This window comes from Scyliorhinus torazame, chromosome 5 (genome assembly GCF_047496885.1).
Source record: "Scyliorhinus torazame isolate Kashiwa2021f chromosome 5, sScyTor2.1, whole genome shotgun sequence".
In the NCBI taxonomy this organism is placed as follows: Eukaryota; Metazoa; Chordata; class Chondrichthyes; order Carcharhiniformes; family Scyliorhinidae; genus Scyliorhinus; species Scyliorhinus torazame.
Genome location: NC_092711.1, coordinates 90,860,256 through 90,869,275, shown reverse-complemented (window position 1 = coordinate 90,869,275; position 9,020 = coordinate 90,860,256).

Here is a 9,020-nt window from a genome sequence, read left to right as displayed (position 1 = left end):
TGCTGGCATTGGTCTGCATTGCAAGGCAGCTATTTAGCCCACTGTGCTAAACCAGCCCCTCATGCAATCTGCAGCTGCTCTGGGAATGTTTGATGGGGACAGTATGATTGAAGAAGTCCTGGTGACATCTTGCCTCCAACCAATGATGCAACTGTCCTGCGAGTGTTTGAAGGGACAGTAGGCCCTGCCTTTGTATTGTACCAGGCCGTGAACCCACCTCTGTTTATGCTATACTACCTCGTACCTGTGTCAGTTTATATTCAATAAGGATCTGTTTCTGATTGTTCATATTAAACTAGGCCACCAATTAGAGGACATGCCTTGATCAATAAGGAGTTCAGGGGTTATTGGAAGAAGGCAGGAGAATGGGGATTCGGAACATATCGGCCAGGATTTAATGGCGGAGCAGTCTCGATGGGTCGAATGGCCTAATTCTGCTCCTATATCTTATGGGCACATGGAACCTGTTTGTCTCTGTTTACATTAACCTAGAACCTGACTCTGTTTCTATTAATTTAAACCTGTCTCTGTATTAAATTAGACACAGCCTCAGTTCTGCATTGGGCCATATCTCTGTCCATATTACATTGGACCCGGCCTCAGTATTTGCTGCGGTAAACCATGCACAATAATGTCGAAAGTGGTTGGGGTGGAAATTGTGAAGATAAAGAAAAACTGAGGTAACAGTAATAATGTAAAATTCTTCAGCGAGCAATGATGATCTATGCCCAGATAAGCATTGCCATCTGTCTTGTCGGCGCCCTAGCTGTGTGGACATACAACCGCAGATCTCCCTGATCTTCTTGCACCCATTTCAAATTGTGCAACTTAACTTCTATTGCCTGGGCCTAGTGCAATAAACTAAGGGAATGGACCAGTTGGAATTGTGCAACATAAGCAAAGGACCATTAGATAAATAACTGAGTACTTAATGTTACAGCAACATTCATTCTCTTCACAACGGCCACACAATAGCTGCAGTGTGTAACATCGACGGGATGCACTGCAACAACTCGCCAAGAATTCTTCAACAGCACCTTCCATACCCGAGACCTCAGAGAATCACAAGGGCAACAAGCACATGGGAACACAATACTCTGCATCCTACTACACATACAGCTCTCTGGGGCAGAAATTGGTCTTGGGCATTGGAAAAGAAGAAATGCCAACTGAAATCTAATTCCGCTAACTGCACTGAAAATGAATATCAAATGTTGCATCGCACACACTGTAGACACTATACATCCCGTTTCAGGCTGTTGCCATATACTGATTTCTTGTCCAAAATATGTATTTAATATATTATATTTCCATCTCAAAGACATGTGGAATAATGCGCCCACAGTTAAAAACAGAGGTATCATCTGGTGCACGAATAAAAGTGAGCAGGTCTCGGAAAAAATAGGCAGATTCAGGATCAAATATAAAATCCCTATAGGGCAGAAGGTCACTCGGTCCATAGCATCTGCACCTACCTATGAAAGATCACCCTCCCCATCCCCTGCCCTTGCACCATGACCTGCGCAATTTAGAATGGCCAATAAACTTAACCGACGCATCTTTGGACTATGGGAGGAAACCGGAGCACCCGGAGGAAAGCCACTCAGACACAGGGAGAAAGTGCAATCTCGGCACGATAGTCAAGAATTGAACCCTGGAGCTATGAGGCAGCAGTGCTAACCTCTGTGCCACCGTGCCGCCGGCACCATAAGCAGAGACTGGGTCTAGTGCAATCTAAACTGAGTTCTGGTCTAGCGGAGTGTCGACTGATACAAATTGAGACACAAACAATGCAGCAATAAGAAGGATATTGTACAATACAAGAATAACAGGCAGGGCCTAGTGTTATATAAACAGGGACATGTGCAGATGTAGCATTAACTAAGGCAGGATTGACTTTATTAGAATCTAACTATCTAGTAGAGTAATAATTGAGACAGAACCACATGTGATGCAAACACAATGTTGTTCCAGTTTACGATGCACAGATAAACGTTCTGATGCAGTAACGATTGTGACGCATTTCTTGCCAGATTAACCCAGACATGGGTCAGTGCCGTCATAATTAATGATTTGTAATATAAACAGGGTGTGAGCTGGTATATTAACAACTGATATTCAGCCGAGTGCAGGAAAACTGAGAGAGAGCCTGTTGCAATGTGATAGAGACACGACCGAGTGTACTTTAAACCGAGGCGGGGGCTAGGTGAATGTAAGCTGAGAGATATGTTTAAAATGATTTAATAGGATCTTGGCGTCACCAGTAGCGTCAACATTTGATGCCAATTCCTAATTGCCCTTGAGAATGAGGTGCTGAGCCCTCTTATTGAACCATTGCATCCCATCCTGAGCAAGTGCACCCACAGAGCTGATAGGAAGGGATTCCAGGATTTTGACCAATGACAGTGAAGGAACAGAAACATAGTTCCCATCAAGATGGTGTGTGACTTGGCGGGGAACTTGCAAGGCCTGCTGTTGCAATGCATCGGTCGGGGCCTGGTCCTTTTAGATGGCTGAGTTTGTGGGTTTGGAAGGTGCTATAGAAGGAGGCAGTTGCTGCAAGAGATTCTTGAATATCGTTCACGCTGCTAGAATTGTACACCCGTGATTCAGGGAGTGAATGTTTAAGCTGGTCGATGGGGTGTTGTCGATACGGCTGCTTTGTCATGGATGGCGTCGCGATTCTCTCGTGTTGCTTGAGGGGCACATGTGAGACAAATGGAGAACATTCAGTTAAACTCCCGACTTCTGCCTTACGATGATGGATCTGGTTTAGGAAGTCAGCAGGTTAAAACTCACCGCAGAATTTCCAGCCACTGAGCTGCTCTTGTAGCCATATTATTTAAAAGAGTCTTCCAATTCAGTTATTAATCAATGATAATCCAGAGGATGCTGATAGTGGGGGATTCAATCACGGTAGTGTCATTTAAAATCCAGGGGAGATGGTTAGAATCTCCCTTTTTGGGATGGTCATTGCCTGACACTTGTCAGCCCAAGCCTGAATGTTGTCCAAGTCTTGCTGTATATGAAGACAGACTGCTTCAGTATTAGAGGAGTCGAATATGGTGCAGAACATTTAGTAATCATCAGCGAACATCCCACTTCTGACCTTATGATGAATTGTGAAGCTAGGGCCGGGGACATTATGCAATGGAGACTATATGTGACAGGGTGATCCTTGACACTTCTCATGAAGTTGCTGATGATCGAATGCGGACTGACAGGGAAATAATTAGCCGGGTTGGATTTATCCTGCCTTTTGTGGACGGGTCATGTTTGGCAATGTTACACATTGTTGGGTACATGCCAGTGCTGTACCTGTACTGGAGGAACTTGTCTGGGGCGCAGCCAGTTCTGGAGTACAAACCTTCAACATTGTTGCTGGAATGTTGCCAGGGATAATGCATTTGCAGCGCCGTCAGCCATTTCTTGATATCGTGTGGAGTGAATCAAATTTCCTGAAGACTGACACCCATGATGGTGCAGACCACCGGAGGAGGCCGAGATGGATCATCCTATCGGCACCTCTGGCAGAAACTTTCAGTCTTGTTTTTTGCTCTGACGTGCTGGACTCCCCCATCATTGAAGAGGGGGATTTTATTGAGGCTCCTATGCCGGCTTTTTGTTTATTTATTCATTAATATTCAGGACTGGATGTGGCAAAACTGCAGAGATAGATCCTGTATATTGAAAATAGGATCACATTGATTGTGTGATATAAACATTGACAAGTACTGGTGCAGTATTAATTTAAACAGACTGTTGTGTATTATAAACAAAGACAGAGTCTAGTCTGACAAAAATACAGATGAAGTCCAATTTAAAATGAGCAGAGACAGCAGTAATTATTGAGGCAATGTCTGCTTCATGTAATGCAAGGCATCTCGATTTAAATTCCATCTGCTGGCCAAAATTTGCAATTGCAGTTACTGTGAAAATGTCGCTGTCAGGTATAATCCATGATGTTGATGTATCCATAATCCATTCCCACAAATGTAATATCACATCGCCTTCTGCGGGAGGTGCCAACATTTAAAGTGTAACTAATTGCTGGTGTCGCTGACTGATTCTCCCACATTGAGATCAGCACCAGAGCAAAGCGGCTCAATTCCTGGTCATTCATTTTTGTTCATCTTTGTTAAATAGAGAATTGTTTACTTGGGCGCTGGATGGAGTCTATGGGAAATGTAACATTCATCTAACAAACATAGTGTTGGGGAGAGTTTATTGATTCATTATACCACCTGGAAAATGGTTGGGGCCATTGTCTCCGAAGGTTCCCAGGAAGTTAACATGGGATTTTAATTTTAAAGGTGAAATGTGGGTGTGTGTGTAAGACAGAGAGAATGCGTGTGTGAGAGACTGTGTGTGTATGTGTGTGTGTCTGTGTGTGTGTGTTTGTGTGAAACACAGGTTGCGCACAACTACATTTCACAAAGGCCACGGCATCCTTCTATTTCCAATAGATACACAGCAAATATTTCCACAAATGTTGCACCTGAAGCTCCCAATTGTCTTCTGGGTTGTCATTTTCTCGGTTTGTGTCTATTTCAAAGCTGCTAAATCCACTGGTCCTGGTGGTTCACACCAGCCCGCCAGAGGTGTCGCCATTATTTTCAGTTTGCAGCTGGTGACACCCAAGTGTGATGATCAATGTTTAGGTTTAGGGACATTATGTCACACTTGGAAGAATCCTTGAAGCGGAATATCGGGCTTCCCACTGGATGCGTGGCTCCGGCTACTTCGCAAAGTGGAAATTCCTTGGTCGTGTGACCATGTCCCATTTAGGGACCATACTGGAAATGTGCAAACCACCTATTTTTAATTGTCTTGGAGAGACTTGGAAGCTCTGTCTTTGAGAGAACTGCCGCATTTCTGATTTTGTCCCGCCAGTAAATATCCATAATTCATTGCGGACAACAAAGATGAAATTGGCTGAGCTATTTTTCTTGACAGCTGTAAGTCGTTGTTTCGCATCCATACAACAAGGTTCTGAGAGCTCGGGCCTTATAAACCATCAGCTTGTTCCAAAGGGTCAGCTTGATATTATTCCACGGACATTCAATGAGTAAAACAAAGGTCGGATCTGCTTTCTCCATGTCAGCATCACATTCTACTTCAAGGCAGCCTCTCAGCGCGGAAACTCGGCAGCAGAAATTGCCCGCCTGCTCTTATTTTGTGTGACCATTGGCGAAAGTGCAACACCTTGTCCCACGACCACGGTTTTCCTCATACTACTCATTAGTAAGGAAGAACAAGTTACAGGCACCGGAGACATAGTTTCTGTAGATGATGTTTTGTTTGGATGATTCCGCGTAGATGAATTCTCTGTTGTGATTATGTCTCCGTTTTGATGACTGGAAGGTTGTAGAGGTTGCAGCCTGGCCTAGTGTGCAAGTGGACTTCATCCATATCTTCAGGGAAGACGAAGATCAGCAGGATGCTGTCCAATAAAGTTGGGTGTGGGACACGGTCCTCTTTCATTCAGTTATTCACTTAGAATCTGTCGGAAGTGGAATCATCAATCTGTACAGTGTTTTGCCATGGAAAGAGTGAATGAAACAGAGGAGCTTTAGCAGACAGCCAAATGTCTCCAAATCGTATAGTCCCTGCTCCGCTGACGGTGCCGAACGTTTATTGAGATTGATGAAAGTAAGGTGAAGGGGTGTGGCAGAGGGAGCAGATCATGTCCAGAGTAAATCTTGCGACATGAATACCGCACCTTGCTTCCAGCTACATTCGGCCTGCAAGCAGATGAAGTGTTTAAAGTGTGAAACTAGCAGAAGCCTTCCCAGTGCTGCTATGAGTGAGATATGTCACTAATTGCTGCAGTCTCCTCTGTCCACTTTGCTTTCACATATTGGTTATGATGTTGCATCATGAATCTCCTGTGGGGTGGTTTATATCTTCCAGCAGAGAAGGAGAAGGCCATAAATGTTCAGAAACATAGTAATTATATTCACAGTTTTTCATTTATTTATGAACATAAATAATTAGATCCACCAACTCCCATCGTTTCACAAAGATTACAACAGTTTTAAATTAAGTTATACGGTGTGGCCGTCGCAGGCTCGCCATGATTTATTGTCCATCGCTAATTACCCTTCACAAAGGGCAGTGAACTGCGTGTTTGAACCTCTGCCGTCACTCTGGTGCAGGCACACCGACGATGCTGTTAGGGAGGGAGTTCTAGTCATTTGAACCAGCGACAGCGAAGATTCGGCGATATATTTCCAAGTCCGGATAGTCAGTGATTTGGAGCGGAATTTCCAGGTGGTGATGGTAGAAATGAAAATGTCTGTACCTAATGTGACGTTAATGCACCTTTAAATCCCGATTTGTTATTACACTGTTTTGGAAAGTAATTCAAAGTCTGCAGCTGTCCACTGAGTTTTGCGGTATTTCTGTTTTCACATTAATATGTTTTTAGTCTGGTGTCTTCATTAATTTGGGTGAGGACATCTTGAGTGACTTGTACATGAAATGACCACATGTTCCAAATATTACCGTCCCTCCTCAACCTAATCATGTTCCCGCTTTCTGTCATTGAGATGAAGATTCACCATCAGCAGAGAAGAACACCAGCACCACAGGAGTATCTCCAGTTTCCTCCTAGTAACGCCCAGCTGGTCTGTTCCCAATAGTCTGGGGATGGAATTCACACAGGAAATCTTCAGCCACCGATTGTATCATTCTGACGCAAATTATAAAGGACCAGCTTTAATTTGTGAAGTCATCAAGCGCAAAACTGAGAATGTAGAACAGCATCTTTCAGGACCATCTATCCATCCATCCATCAACCCCATTCACTGATTCCTCAATCAACATATTTAGGCATCCAACCAACATCCATCCCTACATCAAAGCCGTAATCCTTTTATCTTTTAGTTGGGTGGTGGGGGAGTATTAATGCCATTGAACCAATAATGCAAAGGCTCAGGCTAATTCTGTGGGAACTCGCGAACAAATCCTACCATGGCCGGTGGGGGAACTTGAGTTCAATTAATAAATCTGGAATATAGACTAACTGTGTCCATGGAATCCCCTCCGCTTCACCAATGAAGGAAATGTGACATCCCTCCCTGGTCTCACCTACATGTGGCTCCAGTCAGACAGCAACATGTCTGACTCTTCAGTTCCTTCTGAGCTGCCCCAGCAAACCGCTCAATTCAACAGCAATTAGGGACAGGGAACACATGGTGGTCTTGCCAGTGAGTCCCACATTCCATGGAAGCATGTAGGAAAAAAGACAGAATATCCATGTTGATCTGTTACAAATGTCTGATAGTCTAATTGTATTTCTATCCATCAACACAATGTTATGAGATGTGGGAGAGATCTCCAGCCGGCTGTTGTTGCTAAGAGGGTCAAGAAAAGCTGGATAACTCTCCTTTCCTGAGATGGGAACAGTTCAGATAGGTTCGCAATTTAAAACGTAAAATGATCTCCAGTACTGTTGCTGGGTAGATTTGTTCATAAATAGTCCTCATTGACAATATTAAGAGTTTGAAGTTGGCTTGCAGCCAAACGGTCAGTACTGAGGAAACAGATCTCTAAAAAAAAGATCCAGATGTTTCCTGTAAACAACTTTGAACATTCGAGCCTGCCTGCTGCAGGCAGTTGGATTGCTGCCAAATACTGTGTGGGGCAGATTAGCCTGAATATGAATGGACAAAATGGGATTTATCCATTCAAACAATAAATGTTTCAGTCGCACATGAAGTAAACGTTTTAAATGGTGTTCCATCTAAATAAATATATTCAGTGAATGCTGTGATCACGCTGAGGTTAGACGCGATCGGAACATTGTAAACTGACCAGATGCTATTTAATTTATATTAGTTCCGAGTAAAGGTCACTATAGTTATTGAAGTCCGTTTGTTAAGAACCTAATGAAGTGAGAGTGAGTGATGTTGATGGACCCAATCCACAAGCCCAATAAGACGAGGTACTTAAATAAAATCATAAAACTGCCTTGAACCCGCCTGAACCCCTGGAATATTCTCCGAGTTGTTGACCCCATTTAAACGGAGGCGTCTCTTATACCTGATTAGCACCGTGTTCTGTGCAGTTTAATTTGTGCTGATTTCCATTATTATTTAACAGTCCCTCTCATTGCTGCCAATAAGTGGAGAAATGACCAGTTCATGACCTGCTTCAGTGGAAGATAAAACATTTATTCTTGTGATATTGTGTAATATTCCGCAAAATCCTGATATCCTGTGTTCCCAACATAGCGAATGTTAGATAGCCGGTGGTCAGTGAAATTAGCGGCATTGATTTGGATGCTGAAGGATAACTTTGCTGATCGCCCTGTCCGTTCTGATTCATTCTGTCAAATGTTAATGTCAATTTTATGTTTGCAAGCGGGTTTCTTTTACCGCTAATGTTCACAGGACTGTCTGAGGCTCAGGGGCAGTTCCAGAAATGTAAGGAGAGTCATTGTGTAATGTTAGGAGCCTTGTCTGCAGACCCGCAATGCTCAGTGATAGCCATCCGCACTGCAAATGGAATCACCTTATTCATTCCCGCATTCCGACATAAATCGTCAACAATTCCTCTGATAAATGATACATGTTTACAAATGGAATAGGGACCCGGAGTGTTGCAAATCAGACTGACATACAACCTATTCCCTGACAAAATAATTAGTCTTTTTAAGATCATCTCAATATATTGGAGTAGAAATAAAGGGACTGAATTTGCAATGGAATCGTTATTTTCTTAACAGATGAGCAAACGTAATTTCGCAATGGGGACATTATAAAGAATCGATTCAGAGAAACAAATATCCCGCTACAGATAAATGTCTATTTAATAATAACCCATAGTAAATCTCCGGGTCCATTCTGTAGGGGGGGGGGGGGGGCGTGGGGGGGGGGGTGGGACGTGGATCCAGTCGCCGCCTCCACCAGGGAATCAACAGGCGGCGCCTGGAAACCCGCCCCTTCTGCCGGGTATTTAAATGCCGCTCACTGGGACCCGAATCCAACAGTCCGGGAGCTGGTTTGTTCACTGAC